This window comes from Scardinius erythrophthalmus (assembly GCF_964197995.2).
Source record: "Scardinius erythrophthalmus genome assembly, contig: HAP1_SCAFFOLD_277, whole genome shotgun sequence".
NCBI classification, from domain to species: Eukaryota; Metazoa; Chordata; class Actinopteri; order Cypriniformes; family Leuciscidae; genus Scardinius; species Scardinius erythrophthalmus.
Window position 1 is genome coordinate 38,198 of NW_028296334.1, and position 14,091 is coordinate 52,288.

The 14,091-nt window shown below is 35.9% G+C and overlaps 1 gene segment (V, D, J or C); it reads right to left on the reverse strand.

Annotated features, from left to right (window-relative positions):
* Window positions 1-5,620: 5,620 nt before the first annotated feature.
* Window positions 5,621-11,109, reverse strand: LOC308686433 (immunoglobulin kappa variable 2-29-like). The segment is given in 3 exons: window positions 11,026-11,109; window positions 10,487-10,771; window positions 5,621-8,472 (listed from the first exon to the last, which is right to left on the reverse strand).
* Between the last annotated feature and the right edge of the window lie 2,982 nt (window positions 11,110-14,091).

Below are 14,091 nucleotides of genomic sequence, written 5' to 3' on the forward strand. Positions count from 1 at the left end.
TTATTTTTCATTTTACATTAATAATTTAATTATTATTGGTAACATTTGATTGTATTTTAATGTAGCCTATGAATTGCAGTATTTTATGATATTTAAAAAAATTTCTTGATATAAATAATTTTGTCTATAATTAATAGTAAATTTAACAATTACGGGTTTTTAAATGCATCCAAAGTTTAATAATACAATTTTTGTGTAAGCGTCATCATCAGACAAAGAGATATTATTTAGTTAATAACTATTTTAAAAATCAACAATTTAAACTGTTAAGTTTGCTGATGATTATGATTATAAGTGTCTAAACAGCAGAATTTAAAATATATATTGAAACTTTGCTGAAAATTACGAATGATTTTTTGTGAGTATCAAAATTTATGTATTTTACAAATTAATATTGAAATTATTATTTAAAATTGATTTCAAAATCACAATATATGAAGAAATCACAATATATTAATCAATTTTCATGTGGACAATGTTTTTAAAAATTAGACTGAGATTAAAATGTCCTGTAACTTGTGAAAAAAAAAAATCAAATGAGTATTTTTTATTTATTTTTTTTTTTTAAATTAAATTGTATCATTTGTATCGCTATTTTAAATGTCATTTCATTTTACATGAATATTTAAAATCTTATTATTGCTAACATTTAGATAATTTCATGTATTGACTTCATATATAATTTTGTCTATAATTCTTGGTAAATGTAACTATTAAGGGCTTTTTTAAATGTATGAAGGCAAGGCAAGGCAAGGCAAGGCAAGTTTATTTATATAGCACATTTCATACACAATGGCAATTCAAAGTGCTTTACATAGAAGAAATTAAAATAATAAAAAGAAATAAGAATAGTTAAAACAGTTTAGAAGAATACAAAATAAAATACAGTACAAACAGTCGGACGAACATTGGCACAGTGCTCATTCAGTAAATGCATAGCTAAACAGATGTGTTTTGAGTCTGGATTTGAATGTGATTACTGTAGGAGCACGTCTGATCCCCTCTGGAAGCTGGTTCCAGCTGCGGCTGGCATAATAGCTAAAAGCGGACTCGCCATGCTTAGAGTGAACCCTTGGTATTTCTAGCTGATATGATCCTAATGATCTGAGTGATCTGTTGGGTTTATATTCAGTGAGCATATCTGCAATGTATTGAGGTCCTAGGCCATTGAATGATTTATATACCAGTAATAATACTTTAAAATCAATCCTAAATTTAACTGGGAGCCAGTGTAAAGACCTGAGGACTGGTGTGATATGTTCATATGTTCTGGTTCTGCTCAGAATCCTGGCGGCAGCGTTCTGTATGAGCTGACACTGTCTTATGGTGTTTTTGGGAAGGCCAGTGAGGAGTCCATTACAATAATCCACCCTGCTGGTGATGAAAGCATGCACACGTTTCTCTAAGTCTTGTCTGGAAACAAAGCATCTTATTCTTGCTATATTTTTCAGATGATAGTATGCTGATTTAGTTATTGCTTTGACATGACTACTGAAACTAAGGTCTGACTCTAGTGTCACACCAAGATTCCTGACTTGATGTTTAGTTGTTTGACCCCTAGAGTGAAGGTATGCGTTCACCTTGAGAACTTCATCTTTGTTTCCAAACGCAATGACTTCAGTTTTGTCTTTGTTTAACTGAAGAAAGTTTTGACACATCCAACTTTTGACTTCATCGATGCATTGGCACAGGGAGTCAATGGGGCTGTAATCGTTAGGCGATAGGGCTAAGTAGAGCTGTGTGTCGTCTGCATAGCTGTGGTAAGAGATTTGGTTCTTTCTCATTATTTGGCTCATTGGGAGCATGTACAGGTTGAACAGGAGTGGTGCAAGAATTGAGCCTTGAGGGACTCCGCATGTCATGGATGTCCACTCAGACTTATGATCTCCTATACTCACATAATAACCTCTCCCATCTAAGTATGACCTGAACCATTTTAGGACTATCCCAGAAAGCTCCACCCAGTTTTCCAGCCTGTCCAGAAGTATGTTATGATCGACAGTGTCAAATGCAGCAGGTCGAGTAGTACCAGCACTGATAATTTGCCTGAGTCAGTATTTAAGCGAATATCGTTTATTATCTTTATGAGCGCTGTCTCTGTGCTGTGGTGCGGTCGGAAACCAGATTGAAAATTGTCAAAGTATCCATTCGAGCATAAGAATTTGTTCAGCTGATTGAAGACAACTTTTTCAATGACCTTGCCTATGAAGGGAAGATTTGAGATCGGTCTATAGTTGCTTAATATGGTCTTATCCAGATTGCTCTTTTTCAGGAGGGGCTTGACAACTGCAGTTTTTAGGGAGTTTGGAAAACTCCCAGAGAGAAGTGAAGCATTTACCACTTCTAGAAGATCTGCTTCTAAACTGTTTAACACACTTTTGAAAAACGATGTGGCAAGTGTGTCAAGAGCGCAGGTTGATGTTTTAAGGTGCTGTACGGTTTCTTCCAAAATTTTGCCATCAATTTCTTTGAAATCAGACATAGTAACTACTTTCTCAGGTGGTCTGATCTGTCTGACCCCTGAGCAACTCAAGCATGTGCTGATCACCTTTCTGATATTACTGATTTTCTCAGAGAAGAAAGAAGCAAACTCACTGCACTTGTTGTCTGAGAGCATTTCACTGGGAATCTGGCTTGGGGGGTTTGTCAGTCTCTCTACAGTAGCAAAAAGAGTGCGTGTGTTGTTTAAATTGCTGTTTATAATATTTGAGAAGAAAGTCTGTCTAGCTTTGCCTAGTTCCATATTAAAAGCATGGATGCTGTCTTTGTAGATGTTATAATGTACTACAAGTTTAGTCTTCCGCCACATGCGCTCTGCTTTTCTGCATTGTCTTTTCATATTTTGCACTGCTGTTGAGTTTCTCCAAGGTGCCTTTTGTCTGCCACTCTTCTTCCTGACTTTAACAGGAGCAATATCATCAATTACACCTTTAACTTTTGAGTTAAAAGAATCAAGGAGAAAATCAACAGAGTCTGCAGATATGCTTGGTGTTAAGGATATAGCCTTCATAAATAGCACACTAGTGTTCTCATTTAAGCATCTCTTCTTGACAGACACAGATCTAGCTTCAGTGGCAGGAGAGATCAATATATCAAAGAAAATACAGAAATGATCAGACAGTGCTACATCCCTTAATAACAATCGATGAAATGTTTAGACCCTTACTGATAAGTAAATCTAGAGTGTGTCCACGATTGTGTGTGGGTCCATGTACATGCTGAGTCAGATCAAAAGTTTTTAAAACAGTTTTGATTTCTTTTGCCATATTGTTTTCTCCATTATCTATATGGATGTTAAAATCTCCAGCAATGGCAAAACAGTCAAACTCTGAGGTAATAGTTGATAACAGTTCTGTAAAGTCCTCAGCAAAGGCTGGAGAGTATTTTGAAACAAAAGTTGTATAATGTGGACAAAATAAATATGATTTTTATCATTTTCATCAGAAAAAAAGAAACTCAGTTGAAGAGCATGAATATGAATCATTCAAACTATTCAAAGGATCAAATTTGCTGATGTTTATGATTGTGAGTTTCTGAATAGCAGAATATTTTCAAAATACAATTAATATTGAAATGATCATTTAAATTAGTTTTCTAGATCTTATAACGACATCACAATATAACCATCATTTTACTTGGACAATGTTTTTCAAACTCATTCTGTGGATCATTTAAAATGTAACTTGTATATTTAAAATCAAATGATCATTCATGAATGTGTGTGTGTGTGTGTGTGTGTGTGTGTGTGTGTGTGTGTGTGTGTGTGTGTGTGTGTGTGTGTGTGTGTGTGTGTCCAGCGGGTCCCTCCGTGTCTCCCTCCGTGTCTCTGCTGTCTCCCTCTTCTCTGCTGATCTCTGGAGACCCCTCCGCTCTGCTCTGCCTGCTCAGCTCTTACTCTCCACAGGGGGCGACGGTGAGCTGGACGCTGGACGGGTCAGAGGTCACCGAGGGGGTTCAGACCAGCGCAGAGAGCGAGCGGGACGGTCTCTACAGTCGCAGCAGCGTCCTGAGCCTCAGCAAAGCACGCTGGGAAGCCGCAGAGCGCTTCGTCTGCAGAGGAACACATGCCGGAGCTGCTCACGAGGCCTCGTTCCTCAAGAGCTCCGAGTGCTGATGTTTCTCCAGTGAAGACCAGCGTATCTGAGCGTCACGTGATTTACAGCTCAATACTGAAGCAGTCTGTCAATGTGCTGCCATTGCTGTTCATTCAATAAAGCTTCATCTGAACGCAAGCGCACATTTGTGTTGGACTGCATCATTGATCAGTGTGTCGTTCCTTCAAAGTCCTGCACTAAAGTTTCAGCCGCTTTTGATTGATTGGAATTAGGGGTGGAACGATAATTACAGTGGATAGTGACAATATGTATCGTATTATTCACCCAAAATGAAAGTTTAGGAAGTTTACAGGGTTTTCGTGTCACTACTACATTAAACTACTGTATATAATGTTGAATATAATGTATAATAATGCAATGGGGGAATATTTGTGGGTCCTGATAATGCCAAATGTCTGATGTTACCAGTAAAAAGTGGCCTACATTATTTTAGATATATCTAGTCAGAGACATCAAGCATATTCATCTGAAATAATTCAGTATTTTCAGCTTCAGAATCATGAATATTGTTATTCTGGTGTCTCTATTGTCCTGCATTGGGTTATCAGCACCAAGTCCAAGCCTATTCATTTACACACACAATGTTAAACCAAATTGACCATTTTGATGGAGTATGGCAATAATATGGTATTGTGAGTTCAGGATGGTGACATAAGGGTCTCGTTACACCCCTAATTGTAATAGTTGAGAACAGCTGCATTCAGCAGTAAATGTGAAATGAAGCTCTTGGGGTTTGAACATGGTCACTGGAGACGAGCTGCTCTATTCTGAGACCATCACAATCACTAAACCTGACAATGCAAATGAGATCTTCAACTGAAACGCTCTGAACTGGAACAGTTTCTCCTGCTTATGGATTCATTAGTCAGTCTGTTAATAAGATTTCATCTTTATGAGTTACATGTTGGCTCATCACAACCCACACTATATTCACACATAAACAAACTTTAATCTTTATTATAAAAAATCAACTATAAATAAATTTCCACTATACATGGATGTGTTAAATTGCACACAAAAAACATCGGTATGAAATGTTGATATTGATCCAATGTTTGATAAAGCTGTTATATATAGCACTGTTAAATTACACAATAAATATAAAATAAATAGGAAATGATTATTATTTTTTGATGGTGGACTGAACCTGTTTGGTAATCTGGTCTTTCATTTCTAAATTAATTTTAAAATTCTATGTAAAGATATTAATTAAAATTATATAAATGTTCATCTGCTCTGAAATTGAGAGTGTTTTGTGATGCTGTTAATATGAAGGATGAACTCGATAAAATCGATAGACTTATTACAGTTTTTCTCAATTGTTTACACACATTTTCTGAAAGCATGCCTCATATTCTCAGAACTCTACACACAAATCAAAAAACACACACACAATGGGCAAAACCCCTCAATTCTCCTGCAAAATGAAACTTTACATTCAAAACAATGTTATTTCTTCTCAAAATGGTATTTTGTTTTCAAATGACACACACAAACCATCATATGAATAGACATTTATAAGAACCAGTTGAACACTGATATGCTCAGTGTAAAACACTATGATGAATGTAAAACACTTCTTCTCCTTTCATCATAATGATTTAGGCCTTTTTTTGTTCAGTGTTACACTTACTACAGACAGTACATACATAAGTGTGTTGTAAAATATCTGAGAATATTGTTTTTATACTCAGAACACACAAATACACGGTAACAAATATATTTTATTTTTCCCACAAAAACAATGTACACAGTGTGTACATCCCAACCAACACAAAGTAGGACATACAGTGGTCTACATACAAAACAACAGAAGAATTTACTGTATACAGTTACAGTAATAAATAAAAAAATTTGAGTGTAAAGCAGGAATTGTGCTTGTAGTTTAGCAGGATTGGTTCAGGGGGTTGGTGAATGAGTTACATGTTGTGGTCATTGTGTCTCAAGTACCAGAAAATGTGTGTAAACAATCGAGAAAAACTGTAATACAGACAGTACATGCATAAGTGTGTTGTAAAATATTTGAGAATATTGTTTTTATACTCAAAACACACAAATACACGGTGACAAATATATTTTACAGTTTTTCTCAATCGATTTGGTACATTTCTCCAAACTCAGGTAACTGCTCTCAAAACAGTTAACACAGTGATCTGTACACTTTGTAATTGTCCTAAACAGATAGTAAATGCTCCTTCATTTCATACAAATTACAAATCAAAAGCATAATTTTCTCAAAACACTGTGCACAAAATTCCCTAATGTTATCACAGCAGTTCATACAGCCAACCAAATCTTTAATGTATCAGGAAAAACATTTGCAACTTTTTCATTGGTCTTCACAAAGATCACAAGCATTTTTGTACCATTTTCAAAACACAAAAAACAAAACTCTGTGAATTGTAAAATAGTCAGTTGCACACCTTATGTCCTCAATTATCCCAAAATTGATATCTGATGAGTTAGTAATCCACTTAACACAGAAAAAGTCAATTTCCTAATTGTTCACACAGCTGTCTTAATTACAACAACTACAAAAGGGGAAGAGAAAAACAACAAAGAAGATGAATGTGGAGAAAAGACAATAAAAAAGAAGAAAAATGAGCAGTGGAAATGGAAGAGGTGTAAGAGTGAGAGGTGGTGGACAGGGTAGAGGGAGAAGAAGAGGAAGAGGAGATGGAGAAAGAGCAAGAAGAGCTGAAGATGTAGGAGAAAGAGAAAGAAGAGCTGAAGATGTAGGAGAACGAGAAAGAAGAGCTGAAGATGTAGGAGAACGAGAAAGAAGAGCTGAAGATGTAGGAGAAAGAAGAGCTGAGGATGTAGGAGAAAGAGAAGGAAGAGCTGAGGGTGTAGGAAGAGGAGAAGATAGAGGAGTAGAGGGAGAAGAGATGGATAGATTGGAGGGCAATGGTATAGTGGAAAGAGAAAGAGTAGAAAATATAAGAAGAGATGGACCGAGAGGAAGAGGAGGGCAAGGTGTTAGAGGAGGGCAAGGTGTTAGAGGAGGGCAAGGTGTAAGAGGAGGGAGGAGAGGTAGAAGGATAGGGTACACACGTGTTTCAAATGAAATCAGAGCCACACTTATTGACCATGTCATAAATCATGGTCTCTCACTGAGAGAAGCTGGGCAGAGAGTTCAGCCCAATATAAACAGATCCACAGTGGCTTCAATTATCCGCACATTTCAGAGGGAAAACCGGTAAGTAACAATATCATTCAACTTCTACAATGAGAGTCCATGTAGTCTTGTTTGACACAGGTTTAGATTTCTACAGTAAATGTTCCTGCTTGTCCAAACATTTTTCAGAATTGAAGTTAGAGAACATTCAGGTGGACGAACAAGACTTTTTTCAATTGAACAAGAGCATGCCATTGTTGACATGGTGGTCCAGAACAACACCCTTCGCCTCAAAGAAATTCAGCAAAGAATAACAGAGGACAATCAACTGTTCCACAATATCCACCAATGCAGTCTCTCCACAATTGATCGTGTTCTAAGGAGAAATGCAATCCGAATGAAGCAAGTATACAAAGTGCCCTTTGAGAGGAACTCTGTTAGAGTGAAGGAGTTGCGATTCCAGTTTGTTCAAGTATGTGCAACCCAATTACTGCACTTTTACTGTCAACACAAAGATATATTTTTCCTGAATTTTAAGTGTCCATAAACTATTCCATGTTACTGTAAGTGAAAAGATTTGATTGCACATTGAAAAGAACATTGATTGCAGTCAATACTACTGTAAAACTGTTGCTGAAGTTTGAGTTCACACTTTGAAGCAGCAGTATACATAGATATGCCTCCATTACTGTAAAACACTAACTTACTGTATTGTACCTTGTGTTCTTTTTACTCAAGAGAATCTTGGAGTTGGATAGCAGTGCAACTCATTATGAGTACCTGTATATTGATGAAGCAGGCTTCAATCTTCACAAAAAAAGGAGAAGAGGGAGAAATGTGATTGGCCATCGTGCTACAGTCAATGTCCCTGGACAACGAGGAGGCAACATCACTCTCTGTGCCGCGATTTCTGGTGTTGTGGCACACAATGCTGTCTTGGGGACCATACAACACAGCAAGGCTCCTACATTTTTTAAACCTCCTCAATGAAATCCTATTTCCGCAGGGTGATCAGGAGCAAATGGTGCGGAATTTTGTAGTTGTTTGGGACAATGTCCAATTCCACCATTCAGCACTGGTGCGAGAGTGGTTTGAGAATCACCCACATTTCAGGATGGTGTTCCTTCCACCATATTCTCCTTTCCTGAATCCAATTGAGGAATTCTTCTCCTCTTGGAGATGGAAAGTACATGATCGCAACCCTTACAACCAAGTAAGTCTTCAAGCGATGGAAGAGGCCTGTGGAGATATTGGGGCACAAGCATGTCAAGGATGGATACAGCATTCAAGGCGTTTTTTCCCACGATGCATGACTCGTGAAAATATTTTTTGTGATGTTGATGAAATTCTCTGGCCAGATGTAATTGAGAGGCATGATCAATAAATTAATTGATTCAATTAATGCAGGTTTTTTTTTTTTTTTTTTTTTTTTACCTATGTACTTATTTGCATTAAAAAAGAAATTGTGCGGTGACAACTCATTGTTATACACCTGAACTCCTCATTAAAAAACTTAATGAAAAACATGTATTTTCAATTATTTCTTTGTGTATCTTTTGCTGAATTTGTTATCAAATCAACAGAGAACACACTTTTAGTTTTGAAGTTAATATTGAATTTGAATAAATGTATTACTAGAATAAAATGCTGTGTTTCATTGTGCAGTGAATACTTAACTGTTTCGTCAACATAAGAGTGCATTTAGTTTGCTGTGTTAACTGTTTTGAGAGCTGTTACCTGAGTTTGGAGAAATGTACCAAATCGATTGAGAAAAACTGTATTTTTCCCACAAAAACAATGTACACAGTGTACATCCCACCCAACACAAAGTTGTACATACAGTGGTCTACATACAGAAGAATTGACTGTATACAGTTACAGTAATAAAAAATAAATCCAATGTTGGCATCCATTGCTCCACCGAAGAGCTCACCTGTTGCTCTTTTATGCTAAAGCTCTGATTGCTAATTGTAAAACTGTGTGACGGGTGTTTGCCCATGTGAAGAGTCAGTGTGCATATCTGAACGGCAGTGTGTTCCTTGTGAAAACAAGAGATTTTCTGCATGAAAATTGTGCCAAAAGCAGAGAATTGTGTGTAGTGTTTTGAAAAAGGTGTGTTTTAGAACTGCAATTTGAGTGTAAAGCAGGAATTGTGCTTGTAGTTTAGCAGGATTGGTTCAGGGGGTTGATGAATGAGTTACATGTTGTGGTCATTGTGTCTCAAGTACCAGAAAATGTGTGTAAACAATCGAGAAAAACTGTAAACTGATCAAGCAGAACATCTTTATGATGCAATGATTCAGTTTAGAAAGAAGAATGAGGATAAATCATAAATGCAGAAAAACTAAAATATGGTGAAAGATTGAATAATATCCACTAAGTGAAGATCAAACGCGACTGAATTTCCTCACAAATGACTGAAAATAACAGGAGAAAAATGACTTATGAAAAATCATGATCAAAGCTGTCATAGACTGATGAAGCTCAAACTTTTATATTATTATAATATATTAATCAAATTAAATATAATTAGTAAAAATAACAGTGAAGTTTCCACACAATGAAGCGCTTTATTTCAGTGTTGAGCAATAACATCTTTATGAATGTTTAAGTGTGTTTGACTCGAGACTGAAGTGTTGCTGTGAGAGATCTGTCTTCTGCTCATGTGAGACTCAGACGCATCGCTGGATTCATAATTAATGCGTCCAGAAAACAGTGAATGGTCACAGACAGACTGATTGTGGGACGGTGGAGCGTCTGATCATGTTAAATACGGTTTCTCTCTTTCACTGAATCAGTTCATCTGTGACTCTTGTACATGATGATCTAAACAGCGGCTTTATGGAAGATGATTAATAAACTATTCAAGCAACAACATCTTTATGATTCACTTTACAGTATGAGTGTATGATTAAGAAGAAAAAATAATGATGTTTTATAAAAAAAAACATGAACAACCATATGAGAATAGATAAACCAACAATTATCTGAAAAAATATGATCAAAATAATTTCTTATTATCTTCAGTAATATTAATGAAGTGCTGAAAAATTGCTATTAAGTTAATTTTTGTGTTTCTGTTGAGTGTGTGTGTGTGTGTGTGTGTGTGTGTGTGTGTGTGTGTGTGAGAGAGAGTGTGTGAGCAGCTGCAGTTTCAGTTCAGTCACTGTGACTCTGACTGACGGAGGTTTTTGTACGACTCTTTATCACTGTGTGAACACATTTTTACTGTCGATGACGTGTATACTCTTACAGTAATAATGTCCAGCATCTTCAGTCTGGACTCCACTGATGGTCAGAGTGAAATCACTCTTAGATCCACTGCCACTGAATCTAGACGGAGTTCCTGACTGACGGACATTTGCTCCATAAATCAGGAGTTTAGGAGCTTCTCCAGGTTTCTGTAAGTACCAGAACATACAGCGTCCCGAGCTGCAGGATGCTACATCTCTACTGAGTTTACAGCTCATCTCTACAGCTTCTCCTGGTCTGGCAGGTTTCACAGGAGTCTGAGTCACTGTGATCTGAGATCTACAGCCTGAAACACAATTCATTTATCAGTTTAAAGTATATATTATTTGACATATGGTTAAGCTGTGTAAAAATTATAATATTTAAATGATTTATTACAAATATAAACTGTTCACCTTGTAGTATAAAGCAGTATAGCAGTTTTTTTTTATTTTTTTTATAATATGCTTATAAAATGCTGTTGACAACAACATTATATGAGTTTCATCAAATGACATGAAGATTAAAGACTCAGAAATGACAAGCTTTGACTTCTGTTACCTGGAATAAAAGCGGTCAGAATCCAGATGAAGCTGCTGAAGAGATTCATGGTGTGTGTTGGGTTTGTACCGTGGTAAACAGCAGTGTGTTATAAAGTGTGTGAGTCTGAAGGCTATAAACACTCGGAGAGCTGAAACACGTGCCGATGCAAAGTGACTCTCTGAGCAAAAACCAGCTGGAGGAAAACACACATGAAAATGAACACATGCAGAAGAAACTGATCCAGTTTTGTGGCCTTTAATGTGTTTTATTCTCATGATCCAGTGGAGTGTGTTTTCACTTCTGTAGGAGTTTAGAAATCATTTCTTCTTTATTCTGCACGAGTCTCTGGTTCAGAGTTCAGACTTTCTGATCAATCAAATGACAGTTTCATCACTAAAAGAAACAAGTATTTCACTGTGAACTCCATGAGAGGGCAAAGGTCATTCCAGAGGTCACAGGTCATCAACACTTATTAAAATGCTTTGAGAAACACATGATCATTTAGAGACTCCCAGTTAAGATGTGTAAAGATCAGTACAGAGTCTTTCTGATTATATTATTTATTTAGATTTAATAGTTTTCATGCATTAAGAGACATTTAGAGACGATGAGACTGTTCAATAATCCTGATGTTGAGTCTCATATCAGTGTGTGTGTGTGTGTGTGTGTGTGTGTGTGTGTGTGTGTGTGTGTGTGTGTGTGTGTGTGTGTGTGTGTGTGTCTCTTTCTCTGCTGGAGTGTGTGTTCATTTGAGTGTGACGGAGGTTTTTGTACGACTCTTTCACTAGAATGAAACACTGTGGTTCACTTTCGGTGGAGGAACTAAACTGACGATCAGTAAGTCTTTTCTATTCTCTAATAAGAACATTTTATTTAATTCATTTTATTTCAGCAAGATAATTCTTAGTGATGATCTTAAAATGCCATGAATGAACCTTAAAAAAACATCTAAAAGATGATCTTATTTGTCAACAAGATAATTCATTTATTATAAAAATATGTTTTTGAAAAGCAATGTATCATTTAAATATTTTATTATTTACTTAAGTTTTATATTTCATATTGTTTTTAAATGTTATTCTTAATTTTACATTGATAATTAAATTATTATTGGTAACATTTGATTGTATTTTAATGTAGCCTATGGATTGCAGTATTTTATGATGTATTCAATTATTTCTTGATATAAATAATTTTGTCTAGAATTAATAGTAAATTTAAAAATTAAGGGTTTTTAAATGCATCCAAAGTTTGATAATACAATTTGTGTGTAAGCGTCATCATCAGATAAAGAGATATTTAGTTAATAAGCATTTTAAAAATCAACAATTTAAACTGTTAAGTTTGCTGATGATTATGATTATAAGTGTCTAAACAGCAGAATTTAAAATATATATTGAACTATATATTGAATCATACTTTGCTGAAAATTATGATAGATTGTTTCTGAGTATCAAAATTTATGAATATTTTTACAAATTAAAATTGAAATGATTAAAATTGATTTCAAAATCTTATGAAGAACTCACAATATATGAATCAATTTCATGTGGACAATGTTGTTAAAAATTAGATTGAGATTAAAATGTTCTGAAAATTCTGAAAAAAATCTAATGATTTTTTTTTCTTTCTTTTTTTTATTACATTTTATCATTTGTATAGCTATTTTAAATGTCATATTTCATTTTACATGAATATTTAAAATCTTATTATTGCTAACATTTAGTTCATGTCATGTATTGACTGCAGATACTTTAAAATCTATTCAATAATTTCTTCATATATAATTTTGTCTATAATTCTTGGTAAATGTAACTATTAAAGGGTTTTTTTAAACTCATGAAACAAAAGTTGTATAATGTGGACAACATAAATGTAATTTTTTATCATTTTGATCAGACAAAAAGAAACTGAGTTGAAGAGCATTTTGAAAATGAATCATTCAAACTATTTAAAAGATCAAATTTGCTGATGTTTATGATTGTGAGTTTCTGAATAGCAGAATATTTTCAAAATTCAATTAATATTGAAATAATCATTTAAATTAGTTTTCTAGATCTTATAACGACATCACAATATAACCATCAATTTACTTGGACAATGTTTTTCAAACTCATTCTGTGGATCATTTAAAAACTTGTATATTTAAAATCAAATGATCATTCATGAATGTGTGTGTGTGTGTGTGTGTGTGTGTGTCCAGCGGGTCCCTCCGTGTCTCCCTCCGTGTCTCTGCTGTCTCCCTCTTCTCTGCTGATCTCTGGAGACCCCCCCGCTCTGCTCTGCCTGCTCAGCTCTTACTCTCCACAGGGGGCGACGGTGAGCTGGACGCTGGACGGGTCAGAGGTCACCGAGGGGGTTCAGACCAGCGCAGAGAGCGAGCGGGACGGTCTCTACAGTCGCAGCAGCGTCCTGAGCCTCAGCAAAGCACGCTGGGAAGCCGCAGAGCGCTTCGTCTGCAGAGGAACACATGCCGGAGCTGCTCACGAGGCCTCGTTCCTCAAGAGCTCCGAGTGCTGATGTTTCTCCAGTGAAGACCAGCGTATCTGAGCGTCACGTGATTTACAGCTCAATACTGAAGCAGTCTGTCAATGTGCTGCCATTGCTGTTCATTCAATAAAGCTTCATCTGAACGCAAGCGCACATTTGTGTTGGACTGCATCATTGATCAGTGTGTCGTTCCTTCAAAGTCCTGCACTAAAGTTTCAGCGGCTTTTGATTGATTGGAATTAGGGGTGGAACGATAATTACAGTGGATAGTGACAATATGTATCGTATTATTCACCCAAAATGAAAGTTTAGGAAGTTTACAGGGTTTTCGTGTCACTACTACATTAAACTACTGTATATAATGTTAAATATAATGTATAATAATGCAATGGGGGAATATTTGTGGGTCCTGATAATGCCAAATGTCTGATGTTACCAGTAAAAAGTGGCCGACATTATTTTAGATATATCTAGTCAGAGACATCAAGCATATTCGTCTGAAATAATTCAGTATTTTCAGCTTCAGAATCATGAATATTGTTATTCTGGTGTCTCTATTGTCCTGCATTGGGTTATCAGCACCAAGTCCAAGCC